The following is a 19,342-nucleotide window of genomic DNA, read 5'->3' as shown; positions in this document are numbered from 1 at the left end:
TTGGGGGTCAGGGCCAGCTGTTCTTTCGCACCAATACATTCCTTTCATAATGAGATCATCCCAAGTTTTCCTCCAGGGCTTCTCCGTCTGGTTCCGGGCCCTCTCCCCTCCCAGGCCCTTCCTTCCCCGGCCCCTCTGCCGCACACCAGCAAGCACTGCGAGCAAACAGCTGAACTGGGTAGGAGGGGGCGGATCGTGCAGCCTACACCACTTGAATAAGCGCTTTTCTAGAACCTGAGGATGGCATGAGTCAGGGAATTCTGAAGCTGTGATACAATCAGGACACTGATGCCTCACAGGGGAGGGAGAAACATGGACTCACCCAGCCAAAAGGACCCAGCAGGGTCTAGTTTCCCAGGTTCAGCCTCAGTGAGGATGTGCAGACCCCCAGTCTCAGAGTGATGGGACTGGGACCACCCTGACAATCCCTGACAAGGTGTGATGGGCATGACCTCATTGGCAGTGCCTTCCAGGGATGAGCATGGTGAGGTCTGGAGAAAACTTTCAGACAGCAAGGCCCTCTCCCTCCCCCGGCTTCTTCCCTGCAAACCAGGCGGCATGGGCACAGTTGCCGAGTGGTCGTGTGCGTGGGGAAGTTGATTTGTGAGTGGGGCACCTTAGCGCCTGCAGCGAGGCTCCAAGTGCACGTCTATTGTTCTGACGATTGCAAGGTGCCCACTTCTTGAGGCTCAGATCCTATTTCATCTTTTCAATTCCTTCAGATTTTCTCGTCTCCTTTCTCCACGGCAACAGCAAAAGTCTGGATGACAAAAAAAGACCCAGAAGAGTCAGCAAAAGGGAGAACTGGGAGGGATTCTGCCTGGCTATGCAGGGTGGTTCAGAGAACTTCCTTCAGGACCCCCATTTCAAAGAACAAGCTGTATTCAGGGCAGAGGAGGCAAAGAGCCACACAAGTGCAGCTAATCCTGTTGGGCATGCAGGGCCAGGGAGACCAGAGGTCTCTGACTAAAATGGGGGCTGGGGGGAAGGGATGCACCCCAGACAGCAGGGGGTTATGAAACTCTATCCAGTGGGGTATAAAAATATTAGAACTTCCAAAGTTATCTAATATAACTTTATGGTTATTTTATTTTATCTCTTCTTTTTACATTTTGGTACTTGTAGAGTAATATATATAATTATATCAGTGGGATTAGATTTGGGTGAGATTAAGAGAATATCCCAAACAACCTTATCTTAAACAAGAGAGAACAGTATTTCTCTCATGTAAACAGAGTCTGCTGGCATGCTGCCCAGAGCTGGTGAGGGAGGTGCCTTCTCTGGTTGCTCTGACATCTTCAACACGTGGCATCAGCTTCATTATCTGAAGCTGTTACTCGTGGTCCAGCCATCACAGCCACATTCTAGACAGCAGGAAGGAAAAAAGAAGGGAAGAACTGCGTGTGTTCCGATTAAGGACGTTTCCTGGAAATGGCACCCCACACTTCTGACCTTTCATTGGCTAGAATTTAGTTATAAGCCTATACCTACCTGCAACAGGCCCTGGGAAATGTAGTCCATTCTGAGATGCCGTGTACCCCTCAGGAAATGCCATACTATGAAGCAGGAAAGGACGGCGGGTGTCACTGGTAGTCTGGACCATGATAATACATTAGTGGAATAGCACATATGCACAAAGAAATAAATGTACACGCTGGGGATACAGGCAAAATTGGGATTTTGTGGGTGGAGTTTGAAATCCATTCCTGTATCATAATTCTAGAAGCACGTGTAATTGAATGAAGGAAGGAATATGAGATTTTTAAAATTCACCCTATATTTGTTCATTCTCCTGGTAAGCAGTGTGGAGGCTCCTCCCCCACTCTTAGCCGTGTAGCTGCTAGGGTGGAATTGGGGTGAGGAGAGCTCTTAAGTAGTGGGAGGTAACAACTTCTCCTGCCGCTGGCCACTGTGATTTCTGCAAGTTAGGGGGAGTCAAGCCCCCCTACTCTTAGAGAGGAGATGCTGGACATAAAGCTGAGAACACATAAAGGATGGACCTGCTCAAGAAACCAATTTCTACCTTGTTTAAAATCCTAGCTACTTACGGGCCTTTGTTTTAGCAACCAGTTGATAACCTAACTAGTACACACATTATTAATAATCTCATTTAATTACCCAAGGTGGGTGCAGAACAACACTGACTCAGGGGCCCGTGCTGCTCGCCACCGCATGCAGGCTTCTGCTCATGCATGCTTGGGCTAAGTGCCTTTCCTACAAGCCAAGCAAAGTCAGGCCCTCTGAGCTGTGCTAGCATTTTTTCTCTGTGCCTACTTGCTTTGGGCCCAGGCTGTGCCATTTCCCCTTGCACTGCCCAGGTCTGGCCCACACTTTGGCACATGCTAGACATTGACCAAAAATAATGAATGAATAATAAATGATCTTTCTGAGCTACAGAACCTCTAGCAGTCTAGTGGAGGAGCAAATGAGATTGCGTTTGAGATGTTTTGGGAACTACAGGCCAATATGTATATTTTGGTTATAGTTATTCTTCTGGTTAGGAAATTGTCTATATCGACACTCTGAATATATACATATCTTAATTCCATTCTCAAGAATATGCCCCTGTACTCTGGTTCTGCCTTTAAGTGGCTCCCTTCTCAAGACAGTCCTCCTAGTTATACCATTCTCAGAGCTGGAAGACGTTTAGGTACCACTCGGACACCCCTCCTGGTGCTCTCTACCCCACCCCAGACAGAGTTTCCCTTCATGACGTTTCCACTAAGTGGTCAGTTGGTCAGGGGCACTCCTGGGATCAAAATGTGACTCAACGGTGCAGGATGGGGAGGAGTCCCGTGCAGGTGACTTGACATGCACACGTTCTCTCCTCGCTGCCTCTTTCCTACAGCTCAGAGTCCTCTTTCAAGGTCAAGTTCAAGGTCATCTGCTTTGCAGAAGCCTTCCCAGTCTGGCAGGGCAGGCAGGCCATCTCTTCTTGTTGCGATGGCACTTGTACTGAACTCTCTGTTACACCACATAAAACATGTCAACATTATACTTTTGTTTGTGCTTTTGTATAACCCCTGCTCCACTTCCCCTTTCAACTACCACCTTCACCCCTCCCAGGTGAGATTTTCAAGGGCAGAGACTGTGTCTTACTCATTTGATTCTGTAGCACCTACCTCAGTACCTGGCTCTTGTTGATAAATTAATGAAGCTTAGTGAATGGATGAAACTGAGCAGGACAGAGGGGCTCACAAGTTGGTCTCTGGCATGAGACAAAAACTCAGCTCCAAATCCCATTAATCAACTATATTCTCTCTCTCTCTTTTTTTTTTGAGATATTGAGATGATATGGCACTCTACTCTATTGTCCTAGAGTGAGTGCCGTATCATCATAGCTCACAGCAACCTCAAACTCCTGGGCTCAAGTGATCCTCTTGCATCAACCTCCCAAATAGCTGGACTATAAGAGCCCACCACAACACCCAGCTAGTCTTTCTATTTTTAGTAGAGATGGGCTCTCACTCTGGCTCAGACTGGTCTCTGAACTCCTGAGCTCAAGCAATCTACCCATCTTGGTCTCCCAGAGTGCTAGGATTACAGGCATGAGCCACTGCGCCTGGCCTAATCAGCTACATTTATTCAAGCATGCATGCACACAGTTGTTCATCCATCCACACATTCGTTCATTCAGTCAAATATGTTACCGAGTCCCTGTTATATTCCAGGCATCCTGCTAAATATCAGCATTGCATAAACAGAAGGGACAATGTTCCTGCCCTCACCATGCCAGTGTCTGAATAGTTGAGACTGAAACTAAACAGGGGACTGAGGAAGTGAATACAATCTCTGTAGATTCTAAAATGTCCCATGAAGGGAATGAGCAACAGGGAGCATTGCAGAGGTCTTGGGGTCAGAACCGGGCTACTTTAGGTGGATGGGCAGAGAAGGCCTTACCTGGGACATTTGAGCTAAGTCCCGATCAGCAAAATGAGCCAGGCTTTTAAGGAACAAGAAAAATAGGCAATAGGCATGAACAGAAAAGCAAAAGCTTCTCTTTGTAAGGCTTAGTTTCCTCATCTGTGAGCAGAAATAATAATAGCGCCTACTGCACAGTCTGCTGTGATGCCTAAATGCATCGAGCCACTTAGCACAGTGCCTGGCACTTGGTGTATTTTAGCTCTTATTATCACTTATAGGGTCATGCTGCAGAAAGGGAATGAGGATGAAGCCGTACCAGCCCTCTGGAATTCCTGCTTCCTCTCTCAAGGTCTCCCAAGCCATCTGTTGGATAATCCATTCAAGAATGTTCCTGGGCACCAGCCTCCACCACTCTGGTCTAAGGTCTCTAGAATCTCCTGACAATGAAGGTAAATTACCTTATAAGGTTAATGGGGGAGCAAGCCCATTGGGATAATGCAGCGGAAAGCCCTAAACCACGGGTCCTCAAACTACGGCCCGCATGCCACATGCGGCCTACTGATGAGGCCATTTATCCGGCCCACTGGGTGTTTTTGCGGCCGCTGCCTGTCCTGCTTAGCAGCCAACTCATCCCAGGCCCGCAGTGCACATGTGTGGAATGTGAGCCAACTCTCGAACTCCCCTGCATTTATATTCTGATTGCTACTCAGTTGTGTATGATGTTGTCTGTTGTGTGCTGTGTAAGCCCCGGTTCACACTGTTGCGGTCTCTGAGCAGTGAGAGTTCAGTGGTATGTTTGTATGGCTGAACTCGCATTAGATTCGGAAGAAAAAAGGCATACATGCCTTCTTTTTTCCTGCAGTAGAATCTGATCACATGGGTCTTCTCACCCATGCGATCAGATTCCTGTGTGAGTTCACAGATGGCAGTATGGTTTGCACAGGGTAGTGTGAACTGGAAAGGTGGTGGAGGAACCGGCTCTGTAATCCTGCCTGTTCCCACACCACACCAGTGAGAGCCTAAGGTAAAAGCAGACTTCCACCACATGGGCACTGGTGAGGCTAAAATGATGTGGACTGCCAAGGCTGCATTGATGGACATGGATCAGACTGCATTGATGGGCAGTGCAGTCTACATTTCTCTGTGTGGGCAAAGTTATTGCTGGTATATTGTTTTTGTAGCGCTGTGTATGTATTGGTATTTTACTAATAGAGATTTGGAATCCTTAGGAAGCAATGATATCAAGAAAGAGAAAAATTGAGTCGGAGTGTAGGATATTCAAAAAACAGTGGACTTATGATTACTTTTTCATGCAGTGCAAGGAAAAAGCTGTGTGTTTGATATGCCAGAATATAGTGTCTGTGTTTAAAGAATACAATTAGTGTCAACACTATCAAACTCCACATAAAGATAAATATGATTGTTTGGTCAGAGAAGTGAGAAAAGATAAAATATTAAAACTGAAAAATACATTGACAACTCAGCAAAATACTTTTGTGAAGCAGACGCAGCTAAATATTTCATCACTGCAAGCAAGTTTTCAAGTTGCCAAGCTAATAGCATGGACTGGCAGACCATTCGTGGAGGGAGAATTTTTTAAAGAATGCCTTCTTTCTGCTGCCAAAGAGATGTGTCCAGAGAAGGCCAATTTATTTAGTACAGTGAGTCTTTCAGGACCTACAATTACACAAAGGATTGAAGATACAGGAGACAATTTGCATCAGCATTTGCAAAACTCCGCAAAAAAACTTTTCTATTTTTCCTTGGCACTCGACGAAAGTAATGATGTTCGTGATTCTGCACAACTTCTAATTTTTATTCGTGGCATGAATGACTATTTCAAAGTCATAGAAGAGCTTGCTGCACTGCAAAGCATCAAAGGAACAACTACGGGACAGGATATCTATGAAAAAGTTTGCCAAACTGTGAATGATTTAGAGCTGGACTGGGCTAAAGTAGCCAGTGTGACAACTGATGGTGCTCCTAGCATGGTGGGGTCTAAGAAAGGAGTAATCACTCGCATTAACCAAGAGATGGACAAACATAACCATTCTCATCCAACAGCCATACACTGCCTCATCCACCAACAAGCGCTGTGTAGTAAATAACTGAAGTGGGACTCTGTTATGAAAATTGTGGTATCTTGTGTTAACTTCATTAGAGGTAATGCACTAAACCACAGACAACTTCAGGAATTTCTGTCTGAGCTAAATGTTGCCTATGAAGATGTTCTGTACCACATTAGAAGTCCATTGGCTTGGGTGGGGCCACACCTATGGTGCATCTTAGAATGGGTACAGGCGAAACTTACTAAAGGCAGAATACAAATGTCTACATACAATAACTAAGAAAATGCCATGAAGGCTACGTTGAACAGTTTGATGAGAATATTTCAATTGTATATGAAACCAGTACATTGTACCCCTTGATTACACTAATGTACACAGCTATGACTTAACAATAAAAAAAAAAAGAAGTCCATTGGCTGAGTCGAGGGAGAGTTTTGAAACATTTCTGTGACTTACTTCCACGGATTACAGCTTTTTTGCTTTCAAAAAACAAAGAAGTACCAGAGCTCAATGATGCAGAATGGAAATGGCACCTTGCCTTTCTGACAGATGTAACAGAGCTACTCAACAGTTTCAATGTGCAACTTCAAGGAAAGGGGAAGCTCATCTGTGATATGCAATCACATGTGAAAGCACTTGAAGTAAAATTAGGCCTCCTCATCAACAAGTGAAGGAGGAAAATTTCTGCCATCTCCCCACAACTCAAAATTTGCTAGCGGAAAATCCATTGGTTGCATTCCCAAACAAAACATGTGTGGATTCACTGGAAAAGTTGCAAAAGGAGTTCCAATTTAGATTTAAAGAGCTTCATCTCCATAAACAGGACATACAGCTTTTCTGTAACCCATTTCCTATTGACATTGAAAATGTGGATACAATTTACCAAATGGAACTGGCCGAACTGCAGAATTGTGACTCTCTGAAAGACGCATTCAAGTCAAGCAGCCTTCCTAATTTCCATGCATCTCTCCCCTCTGAGACATATCCTAATCTCAGGAACCATGCACTCAAAATGGCAACCATCTTTGGCAGCACTTATGTCTGTGAACAGACTTTTTCCAGAATGAAACATCTGAAATCTCCAACCAGATCTAGACTAACTGATGCACACTTGCATCACTTGTTACAACTAGCAGTGACAAATATGGAACCAGAAATTGACCATCTCATTAGCCAAAAGCAGGCCCATAGTTCCCATTGAGATACTGGAAAGTTTGTTGATTTAACTTTACTTGTTCTTCATTTTAAATATTGTATTTGTTCCCGTTTTGATTTTTCACTTCAAAATAAGATATGTGCAGTGTGCATAGGAATTTGTTCATAGTTGTTTTTTTTTAAACTATAGTCTGGCCCTCCAATGGTCTGAGGGACAGTGAACTGGCCCCCTGTTTAAAACGTTTGAGGACCCCTGCCCTAAACAGTGCCAGTTATTACTACTGTTTCTTCATAGTTTCTGGAGCCCCCGCATGTTGGCTGTCTAGCAAGAACACTGCCCAGTTTGCCAAGGTCCTTCTTAAAATGAGGCCCCCGAAACTGAAAGTGGAACTTTAAACAGGCTCTGGCAGAGCAGAGACTATGCCTGAGGCTACTGACTCATCACAGCCTAACCACCAGGTCCTAGTCAGCAGCAGCAGCACAGCAGACTCCTGTTTCTGGTCCAGTCCTGGCCCCATAGGCCAGCTGGTGCCTCCAGCAGGCTGGCTGGCCAGAGACAGTCTGCAAGTTACTCGGGAGCACGAGGCTGCCTTTCAAGGAACTGCAGGGCACTTGCACTCAAGTTTTGTCTACTGGTCAGATGGGAGGATCTTGCATCTATAATAGGAGCAAACAGAAAGATTCTAATTATCTCAAAGACAAAAGCTTTTCTTCAATTCAAAGTCCTCTGAACCCGTAGTTTCTTCGGTAAGGGGCGCGCGTGCGTGTGTGTGTGTGTGTGTGTGTGTGTGTGTGTGTCTGTCTGTCTGTCTAGGCACACATACATGTCCCCGTGTGTGTGCACTCAGGAGAGGAGGAGCAGCACCAGCCTCACCCTCTCTGACTTTCACGGATGTGATATGTTATGTGCCCGTGTTTTCCAGTCTGGCCTTAAGTGGCAACGTACGCAGAGGGCTGCCAAGAAGAGAGGAAGAACACGTAAGGGCTTAACTATAGTGACTTCTGTCCAGCTAACATGCCAATAATTTGCCGCACAGAATGATTCAGCAGCAACCCTGCCAGGGTTCCCAAAGAAACCCCCCTATCTGGATGACGTAATGTCTCTCCACCTCTGCTGCCGCCTCCCTCCACACCCACTGCCACACAGTCACCATCTCCTCTCGAGAGCCACAATTCCATCTGCAGACCTTCAGTTGCCATCTGCATTGTGACAAATATGTGTATTATTACTTAAATGGTATTACAATGTGCAACATTGCTAATCTAGCCCTTCACGTTTAATAATGCAATAGAAAAATTAAGACTTGGAAAAATTCCTAGCCTCCGAGTTATATAGCAGCAAATCGTGAGCCGTGTGTGCAGAATGCCTCCAGCATCTCGAATTGGATATTTGGTCTCTGCATCCCATGAATATTTATACTTTGAGGCAAAGTGATTGATTTAATTTATCACTGGCAATTGAGGTGACTGTCTAGACTTTGGTACATGAAAATGTTGCAAAGAACATAAAGAGAAAGGGACTGTGACCTTCTGGTGATACACCTTGCGTGTGGCAGGTGCCTACCCCAAATTCATCAATCTGCTCTTCTTTCTGACCAGTAGAATCAGGTAAGTTGCTCTCATCTTCATCTAAACTGATTTTTGTTTTCCTTGCCACTCCTGAGTAGGCATATAATTTATTTCACTTTATTTTAAAGAGCAATGGAAGGAGATCTGGGAGTAGGGAGAGATCTATGAAAGGTATCTTTGCTGATAAATGGAGACCCAAAGAATAAATAACTCCTTTTTTTCTGCTTCTGGATGTTATGATGATGCAAGGAACTCCTGCAGCCATTTTGCAAATATGAGGGGAGGAATCTGGAAAGATGACAGAGATGACAAAAATCTGGGTTCTTGATGTTGTTGATAAGTTACTGATAATCCAAACCTAGCACTTCCCTATCTCTAGACTTCTCATACAAGATAATACATTTTTTATTATATAAGATGGTTGGATCAAGGCTTTCTGTTACATAAAAGCTGAAAACATCACTCCTACATGAGGTAGTGACTTTCAAGCTTTTGATCACAAACCAAAGTGAGAAATGTTTATGTGTAATGAACTCTGAAATGTTCTATTCTATTCTATTTCATTTTTTAAAAAAATTCAGGTCATGACCCACTAAAGTGATTTCAAAGCTCACTAATGGATCATGACCCACATTTTGGAGAACATTAAAGTTATAGTGGCTGTAAGGTACTGTGATATGATAGAAAGCGTAATGTGGAAACTAAAGACTTCCTAATAAAGTTCTGTCGTAGGAGGGAATGATCACTTTGAGTTGAGGCAAACGGGGAAGGTTATAAAGAGAGGGCTAGACCTTGAAAAGCAGTTACATCTCCAACAAGAGAAGTGGGTGGGGAATTGGCAGAGGTTAGGGAATGACAGGGGCTAGACAAGGGGGTGGGAAATGCAGACATGTTCCAGCACCAATCTGTGAATCTGGCCAGGGGTTGCATGTGGTTTGGAGAGTAACGAGACATCAGCTGTGTTCTGGGTTTGGTAATGCACAGCCTTGAGTGGCAGGCAAATTGGAGGCCACACAGAGGTTGCTGGGAAGGGCTGGGCCTAAGACTTAGATGGTGGCAGCTGCCGGCTGGTTGGGCCCAGGCTCTTAAAGGTCAGCTTCTGCCCTGTACTTCCTTCTGCCTGCAGTCCCTGCAGACCACCTCTACAAGGATGGGCTCCAGCAGTGGGCTGCTCTTCAGTAGGAGCAAAGAGTAAGCTGGCCTTTCTGAAAATTTTGCCGGCAGCCCACAGTGTAAACCAACAGTGCTGATGTTGTGATTCTTCTAAATGAAACGATCAGAGAGTGGGCAAGAGTAGCCGACTTTCAATCTCACAAAGGCCAACAACCCCCGGCTTCTCATTGTGCTTGGTTGTGCCCCCCTCTGCCTGCCTTCTGATGTGCTCACATTTTGTTGGATTCAGCCCCCGAAGGTGGGCTGAGCCTCTCTACTTGGCACCTCTAATAAAAAAGAAAATTTTAGTGGGGGAGGATGTGAAATTGCTGGTTACGTTGGGTGTTTGTGCTATCTGTAGATTCTAATTATCCATGTCTTCCCTTCCCTAATCCCTCCCCGAAAAGCAAGAGTCGACTCTCATGATGGCAATTAATCAGAACTAATCTGTTCCTTCTCTTTTACTTTACCCACAGACCTAGGGGATTGGCTGATGACAGTGGAATTTTACTGGGATCTGCATACTGAAGAATAGAACCAGATTTTGATGCATCTAAAGCAGAGACAAGTTTATTCTTACTCTTTCTCTTCAAATTAGTGACAGTTTTTGACTATTTCAGAGTGAATGATCAGATTTCTGGAACACTGTTTCTGTCCTGACAGTTGACACTTTTTGTGGTTTGGGCAAAGGCTTTCTTCTCCACTGGCTCCATGTGGAAAATGACAACCAATACCTAGCCTTTGGGAAGACAGAGAAAGTTGATTGCTTGGGAAGAGCATTTTGATGAGGAGAAGCACCAGCGAGCTCCATGTGACCCCAATGCATGTGAAATCAAGTGATAGGATTGGCATCAGTACTGTCAATTCAGCCTTGACATCTTCTTTAAGGGGGTTCATTTGGGTCTTTCTTTGTGGGGCATTGCTTTGTGCAGCATTAGCATCTAATACACCCCATGTATTAGAACCATTAGCATTTAATACACCCCATGTATTAGAACCTAAGATTGGAGTTAATATACTCAATAAAATTAAGAGAAGGAAAGCATAAATAGATGGGTACTGTCCTTTCAACATGTCCAAAGCCACCATCACCATCTCTCTGCCACCTGGGTGCATGGCACCACCAGTTTCCAGATACCTAGAACCTTCGTGTCATCCCCAATGTTTCTGCTGTTTATCACCTACATGCAGTTTCTGGCCAGATTCTTTAACATGCCTCACTTCTCTCTTTCCACTTCTCATACTCTTATTCAAGTTCTCAGTGCCTCTGCCCTGGGATACAGGACAGCCTCCCTGACCAGCCTTCCCGCTTCCCCCTTTCCATCTTGGTCCACCCCTTATTTGGCTACTGGAGTAAACTTCAAAATCACAGCTTTAAACAAGTCACTTCCTTCCTTCCACTAAATTCCTTAGTGCATCCCTCATCAAAACCTAAACTTATAGGCTGGGCTCATACCTGTAATCCTAGCACTCTGGTAGACTGAGCTGGGTGGATCACCTGAGCTCATGAGCTCAATACCAGCCTGAGCTAGAGCAAGACCCCCATCTCTAAAAAAATAGCCAACGTTGTGGCGTATTATTTTTTTGCTACTTGGGTAGTCCCAGCTACTAGGGAGGCTGAGGCAAGAGAATCACTTGAGCCCAAGAGTCTAAAGTTGCTGTGAGCTATGATGCCATGGCCCTCTACCAGGGCCACAAAGTGAGACTTTGTCTCAAGAAGAAAAAAAGATCTAAACTTACTAACATGGTATTCAAGACCCTTCAATACTGAGTCCCAAGCTATCATTCCAGTGTTTTCTCCCACCATGTCTGGTCCATGGCCCAGAGTGTAGGGTAGGGAAGGGGCTCCTTGTATGGAATTGTGAAGCATTTATCATATTGTGTGTGATTCCCTGGAGTCTGAAACACCCACTGGACTATAAGCTTCATGAAGACAGGGGCCATGTTTTTGCTATCAGTGTCTACCATAGGTAGGGCCAGACATGTGATTTGTACCCAATAAATATTAGTTGGATGGATCAATGAATGAATAAAGATGTAGTAAATCATGGGATTTGCTTATAACTACCCAACATAACCTTTATTAACTTTCTACTAAAATACCTACTTAGGATGCACAAAATGGTTAAAACTTAAAACCCCACGAGAAGCTAAGTCAATGGGAAAAGCCACCGCCCAAATCTGGAAGAAATGTAGAGTAATTCTAAGTCCTAAAAGACCAGCATGGGAATCAAACTCAGTAGCAGTGTGTGCTCCATCACCTCAACTACAGCAAGACTCTACTGCCAAAGAGGGAAACTCAACATTTTCCTTCTCTCCAGATTTTTGACCTCTGGCTTAGAAGCATAGGGCCTGGATCAATCAAAAACCTGGGACTCCATCCCTCGATTGCTTGGGGTCTGTGCTTCAAGGCAGCACCCCATTCTGCCCTTCCTGACCTCATCACAGTTCCCCTTTTTCTGCATTCACTTAGAAATTGCAAGTCCCAGTTTCACAAATGAATTCCTGGAAAACAATAGTGCAGAAAGGTGGATCCATACGTGCATGGTGGAGAGCAATGATCAGCATAGGCTGATGGTAGGTGGATTGTATTGGGAAGCATAGTTACAACCAAAGGGATGCTTTTGTTGACATCAGATACAGTATATTTTGGGGACAATGTGTGTGTATACACATCTGTCCCCAGAATACAGTGTGTGTGTGTGTGTGTGTACATTTTATCTATTCAGAATGTCAACTAGCTAGGCACTAGATGTGGGAGAAGGCTCTGCCTCAACCCTACAAGGCTACACTAAAGGAATACATACTTCTCAGATGCAGGAAATTGCTCTGAGCTCCACACATACCCTGTCTTCCAGTTTTGTGTCTGAGAACGGGATTCCACCAACATCCAATGAGACAATGAAGGGTTACCATGGGAAAGCCATGCTGTGGCTTTCAAGGGAAAGCCATGCTGTGTCTTTTGGAAAGCAGTAGGTTTGAATAGATTTCTCTTCCTACAGCCTAAGTTCTAGAATACTGCAGATTAAAGGAAATAGAATGTCATCCAGAAGCCTAGAGGAAGGACACATTTTTGAGAATGATACACTTCAGGAACCGGAAGAGAATTCTAAAATGCTGTTTTGCATCTTTGTTAGAACATAAGAAGACATGGCCTTTATGAATTAGGAGCAAAAATTTGAGGACAGATCAGGATGACATGAAGTGAGAGCAGAATTAAATAAAGAACTATTGTGGGGAAAATAAAAAATGCAAAGACATATGGCACATAATGAGAGCAAAGCTAGCAGCGGGGTAGAGAACACGTAAAAATTATTGATGATACCAAGGAAGGGACAGGAGCAACTGGAACAGAACAAAAGACATCATCTTCCAAGGCTTAGGTTGCCCAGTTACCACACCCCTTGCCTGACATTATCTGTTCAACTGTGGGGTGAGAGCCTGCTGCATCTTAGATTCTGTGTCATGGGCCAAGACACAATGGCGACCCCTCTCTGCGGTCCCTTGTACACTCTGTCCCTAATTCTACATGACACCTGCAACATTTCCTTATTTGTAACTGTTAACATATCTGCCCCACCACAGGACTGTGGGATCCTAGGAGATAGGATGGTAACCTACTCATCTCTTTATTCCCAGAATCTAGAACAAAAAAGTTTCTTAAATGAATAATGAAGTGAATGAATGAAACATTACCAGATTGACTAAAGCAATGATTCTAAGATTTCTTTGACAGTAACAGTTCAAAATCAACTTGTCTAGAACCATCTGGTGTTGATTTTCTGACCATACCTCCTAAGGCCCTCTCAGAGTCCGCAGTCTACTGTTCCGGAATGTGAGTATTTCCTTTTCACATTTTTATTTCCTGATGGATATTTATTTTAAAAATTCCTAATAACTTTCTTCAATGAGTTTTTTTCTGATTTTAAAAGTAATGCAAGTCCATTTATATACCGAAAGGTATAAATAAAACGTTCCTACCTATAAGAGGTATTTACTGAGGTCATTCCACTCCATCAGGTCAGGGCTTTCTGTCCTGATCACAGCCAGGCCCATCTTGGCATGTAGCAGACACCCTGAAATCAGGGTCTCACAGATGCACGATCATGAGTAAGCACCTGGTCTCCCTGGTCCCAGCTACTTCTCAGGAGCCTCCCTGGGGCTGCCAAGCACCCCTGACCCCCAGCTCCTGGGCATGCCCTCGAGGCTGCCATGGTCCCAGGAGCTATCAATCTGCTCCCAGGCCTGCTCGCACTTCCGTGTCCTGCAGCTACAGACATTTCTTCTGCATTTGGGGTCCTATGTCTGGGAGTATGTGGGGGCCACAGACTATCTCTGAGCATAAGAAACCTGGTTTTCTGAGTTTTCCATGCAAAGATGTACCATGCACCCTTCAGGACTAGAGAAAAAACTGACTTTCCCTTCTGTCATGAAGGGTAAAAGCCTGGTGGCCTCACCTATCCATGACTGGATTTTAGTGAAAGTCTTGTATGTCTTTAATATTTTGGTACCTGTTGTTTTAACCACAGCAAAAGAGGCCTGTAGAGACCTGCTCCCGCTAATGACTATTTCACTATAGCTTAGCCTGAGAAGTTTGATCCTCTCCATCTATTAAGATATGAAAGAAAAATGTTTAGGAAGGAGCCTAGCCACAAACTCTGCTCCCAGCCCAACCTGAATGCACCCAGGTCCCTAGGGGTGGGGGGTGGGGACAGAGTCATTGAGCAGGATGGTCTATGGGGTTGGCTCTCTCTCCCACCCCCAGGGAGGGACTGGGGATGGCCGAGGCTGAGATTGCGTCTTGTGACTAAGAGAGATGACAAAAGCTGTCAGAGCCTGGAGATGTTCCAGGAGCCCCCACTGCAGGGAGAGACTTGTGGGACAGCACAGTGGAGCTCTCCAGGCCTACCCTCCCCAGCCCCCAGGTAGAACAGACTCCTTTACTTGGCTGTGCACATGGGGCATCTGTATGGCATTTCATTAGCTCAGAGGTTGTACAGCTGGAAGAATTTTGGAAGCTTCTGTCATCCAAAGAAGCCACTGGTTACTCAGAAAGGACCTCGCAAAGTGGCAGCACCTAGAGGTTGTCCTTTCCCCTTGGTTTTTCATGCCCCAGAACTCCACCTGGTTCTTCTGGACACCCAGAATAGGTTGGTTTAAAGGTTCTGGATTGATTCAACCAAATTCACAGAGAATGATGCATGAATCAGAAGGCCAGTGTATCTATTTGCAACTGAGAGTGCTCCTTTTCAGGGACCAGAATGCTAGTGACCAGACTGAGAGCCAATCTGCCAATTAGTCCCAGTATCAAAGTAGCTAGGCAGCCACATCAGTAATCAGAAGACTGTTCCATGTAACTGGAATCAAAAGCAAGGAAGGTGAATTCTGTTAATATTACCTTATCCAGGCCATGATGGAGCTAAGGATTTGTGTCTTTCTCAACAAAAAAACCCCTCCTCTTTCCTGCCTGGGAAGCAGGGCCTTTCTCCCTCTTCCGGATGACACAGACAATGTTCCTGCTACACATGGCTGACTCCCACTTCTTCCTTCTCCAAAGAACCCTGACTTTGTCCTGCTAGCTGCCCTCCTTGGCCTGGGTATAGGCTTTGGGATGTGAGTTCTGTTCTCAGCCCCAGCAGGTAAATCTTCACTGGTCCAAACAGTGGCTGTCATCTCTGTCAGACGCAACAACCTCTTTTTATAACAAACATCTTTATAACTTCCCTTTTCTTATTGAAATACAAATTTAAAGATAATGTAATCTATCTGTACATGTAACTTCCAAATATTAAATACCTGTATTGAAAAGTAAAATCAAAATGGAAATAATGCACAGCAAAACAGCATGTATATTTACATGCAAATGATCTGCAGAGCCACACTAGAAGAAGTAACCAAGCTGCAGGCCTCAGGTCCACAGCCCAGAATCCCTGTGAACGTGGCAGCTGCCAGTGCAGGCCCCTCCATGTTTACCATATTAGAGGCTTGAATTCCATGAGTGTTATTGACCTTGCTAATATGAATTTCCAAAGCGATGAACTACTCTTGGAAAAGTTCTGAACAAAACAAAGTTCAGTCTTCTTTTGATGCACACAGCAATCGCTTTCCTGCACTGAAAAATACAGTGCATTTTAAAAATGAATTAGGTTTATACGGGGTCTGAAAATTAAGTTCATGAACTTATCCTAGACAAAGTGCTCTGTACCTTATTGCTGAATATCACTATGGTCACCTTTGAAGTACTCCCCTTGAGAAGCCAGGCACCAAAGCCAGTGGTAAGTCTACCTTCAAAGCAGTTTTGGAACTCTTTCTCTGGAATAGCCATCAGAGCCATTGTCATATTACCCTTGATGTCTTGAATATCATCAACATGTCTTCCTTTCAATTTTTTTAGTCTTCAGGTAAAAAAAAAAAAAGTCATTGGGGACCAGATCAGATGGGAAAGTAGGGTATTCCAATACAATTATTTGTTTACTGGCTAAAAACTCCCTCTAGACAGCGCTGTGTGAGCTGATGCATTGTCATGACGCAAGAACCAGGAGTCGTCGGCCAAGATTTTCATTGAAGATTTCCCTGTTTCTCTATCAATGTTTACTTGGTCCGCTATGGTTCTCACCATCATCCAATGATTTTGACACACAATCCAAAGAATTTTTGCAATGTTTTTGTCAGTTCTGCTTGTTACTGCTGCCTTGACCTCTCTTATCAGTGATGCTTTCTCTCCCCTCAGAAAAACATTTAATCCATTTGTACACTACCATTTTCTTCATGGAATTATCCTTATAAACTTAGACTAACACGGCCCTGATTTCACTTTCACTATTGCCAAATTTAACAAAAAATTTACGAATGTTTGTTCATTGCTCTAATTCAGACTCCAACTTTCTTGCAACAGCATGCAAAATATGCAACGATAATGAACACCACTCAGCAACACACTGCCACATGTCAACATAAACACAGCTGTGAGACACTCATATATCAAGGTTGTGAAACCTTACTGAGATGTTGGTACAGTGCTGTCCACATAAGCACACAATGGCGAGTTCATGACTTTAATTGTCAGAATTGCTAGAATCCAGGCCTTGGGGATGGAAGGTGACCTCATGCATCCAGGCAAGTGGTGTATATCCTCAGATGCTCCTAAAAATACTCAGATACCTTCTAAAAGCTCCAAGGTCCAGGCAGCACTCCAGACCAACCAAATAACCATGTCTGGGACTGGGACCCAGGTACCAGTACTTTTTTAGTTCCCCGGGTGATTCCAGTGTCCAGCCAAGGTCCAGAGCCACTGCTGCAGAACCTCTCTCTAACTGTCTCTCCTTTCTGCTACTTTGTGGTTCATTTCATTCCACAGATTCCACAGACAGCTCTTCCCACCACAGCCCCAGAGGCCTATTCTCTCAGTATAAAGATCTCAGTAGAAAAACCAAAAAATCTCCTTCCACACATCAATGGATTTGGGTTGTTGGGTCCTGTGCTCATCCTTTTTATTCCCATCACTGTCGCTGGAGCCCAGGGAATGAACCCAGCCCTGTGGCTAGGAATCTTGACTGATAACTCACCAGAATCACTTAGGATGGAGAAAGGGCGACTCCCTCACAGAGCTAAGATAGTTGAACAGGAAAAATCCAGATACATCATGTCAGCAAAAGAAAAGTAGTTAGACTTCACCTTGGTTGATATAATAATTATGCTGTCAGCATAATTAGCTTCAGCTATTTTTAGTAAATGATAAGATCTTGGCTTGATAATGTCTTATCTTCAAGCCTTTTATCCACTGCAAGTTATGGCTTTGCTGGATGATACGTGGATCTGTCTCTTGACTGTCTTGATGGAATCTCAGGCTCTTGATTCTCTGAAACCTTTTATTCACTGACTCTTGGTCACACTCACAGATGGCTGATCTTGCATGCTACCCTTGTGATTCCTCTACATTTCACTTGGGGATAACCGTCCAAAGATGCTATCACCCTTAGGTGTCACTATACTTAGTATGTCAATTCAAGCTGCAACCCACGTTTCCATTTTCTCAAACTTTTGATCTCTCTCATCCCCTTTACTTGGTGATCTTCAAGTTGGAGTTGCCCTAACTTTTTTTAAAACCAAAAGATGATTTGAATTACTCACAGCATCCTCAATTATACTTACCCACTTGGTCTGAATAGTATGTAATGAGTTCTCTCTCACTTTTGTTTTGTTTCGTTTTTGAGACAGAGTCTTACCCTGTCACCCTGGATAGAATGCCCTGGCTTCATAGCTCAGGCAACCTCATACTCTTGGGGCTGAGCAATCCTCTTGCCTCAGCCTCCCAAGTAGCTGGGCCTAGAGATGTGCACCACCACAACTAGCTAGTTTTTCTATTTTGGGTAGAGACAGGGTCTGGCTCTTGCTCAGGCGGATCTCAAACTCCTGAGCTCAAGCGATCCCCAGACTGCTAGGATTACAAGTGTGAGCCACTGCATCAGGCCTCTTGCTTTTTTTTTTTTTTTTTAACTGAGACTTATTTAGAACAATAAAATACATGACTGGGAATATTTATTTGATTTTATGGAATGAAATGTTGCCCAACTCTAGAATAGCAAATAAAGCCTATTGAGATCTGTCGAAAAAGTTCATGAATAAATAAAACATCCAGCCTTCCAGAAAATAGAGAATCTTTTCATCATTTTGAGGGACATGCATATGAAGAGGGAAACCATGGTAAATACCTGCGTAGCATGAATCAGACAGTCCCTCCTGAGCACAGACGGGTCTCTGAGACTCGCTCCCTGCTGGCGACTGCTGTGGTCCTGTCACTGCGCAGTTTCTGAATTCGCCTTACTGTAGGACTCAGGAGGTTCTGGTTACACACTGCGCTGTTAATTTTGATGTCTGTGTCTCCCAATCACCTAAAGCCGCAGGATTGGTGGGCGAGCTGGGGAAGGGCTCCTGCCATCCTATGCTCTGCGAGGATCTTGAGGTTTCAGTTATTAAGCAGACACCTTACAGGCCTCTTCCTGTTTTGTTCACTTTTTTCATAGTTTCAGATGAAGTGAAAAGGGCCCCCACAGGGGCTTTGCCTACCACTAGAGGGAGGAACTGTGGCCCGCACAGCCCTGAGGACAAGGGCCCTCAGCACAGGAAAAGATTTGCTGTCCCTCCGGCCACCACTCCCTTCCCGAGCTGGAAGCCACCACCTGCCACAGCAACGGTCACGGCTGGGATCTGATTTGAGATCTGATTCCTATGTGAAGCCACAGCATCCTTTTTGGTGTTCTTTGAAAGTCCCGTGTTTTTCCAGCTGTTCCTCAAACCTTTGTTGGCTGGGGCAGCCTTGCACATAGCTTTCCAAAATTACAGACATTCTTTCCACCCACTGTATCTGCACTGACCCCTCCACCATTTGTTAACACGAATCCTTCCCCCTTCTCACGAGTTTGTCTCACTTCCGTGTATCAAAAAGCTGTATGCGTCACTCTTGGCCTGAGAGTGGCACAGGGAAGGGATCGCTGGGCACAGCCAGGATTAAAGTCTTCTATTCTTGAACTTCA

At 44.6% G+C, this 19,342-nt stretch overlaps 1 long non-coding RNA gene across 1 annotated transcript; it reads right to left on the bottom strand.

Moving 5' to 3' along the window:
• Positions 1-212: 212 nt before the first annotated feature.
• On the bottom strand, positions 213-18,726 carry LOC128563819 (uncharacterized). Its single transcript, XR_008373900.1, has 3 exons — positions 18,521-18,726; positions 1,192-1,364; positions 213-760 (listed from the first exon to the last, which is right to left on the bottom strand). It is a non-coding gene; the product is annotated as an uncharacterized LOC128563819 (long non-coding RNA).
• Positions 18,727-19,342: the final 616 nt, after the last annotated feature.

Source organism: Nycticebus coucang, chromosome 13, assembly GCF_027406575.1.
Source record: "Nycticebus coucang isolate mNycCou1 chromosome 13, mNycCou1.pri, whole genome shotgun sequence".
NCBI lineage: Eukaryota > Metazoa > Chordata > Mammalia > Primates > Lorisidae > Nycticebus > Nycticebus coucang.
This window is presented reverse-complemented; position numbering and strand designations above follow the sequence as displayed.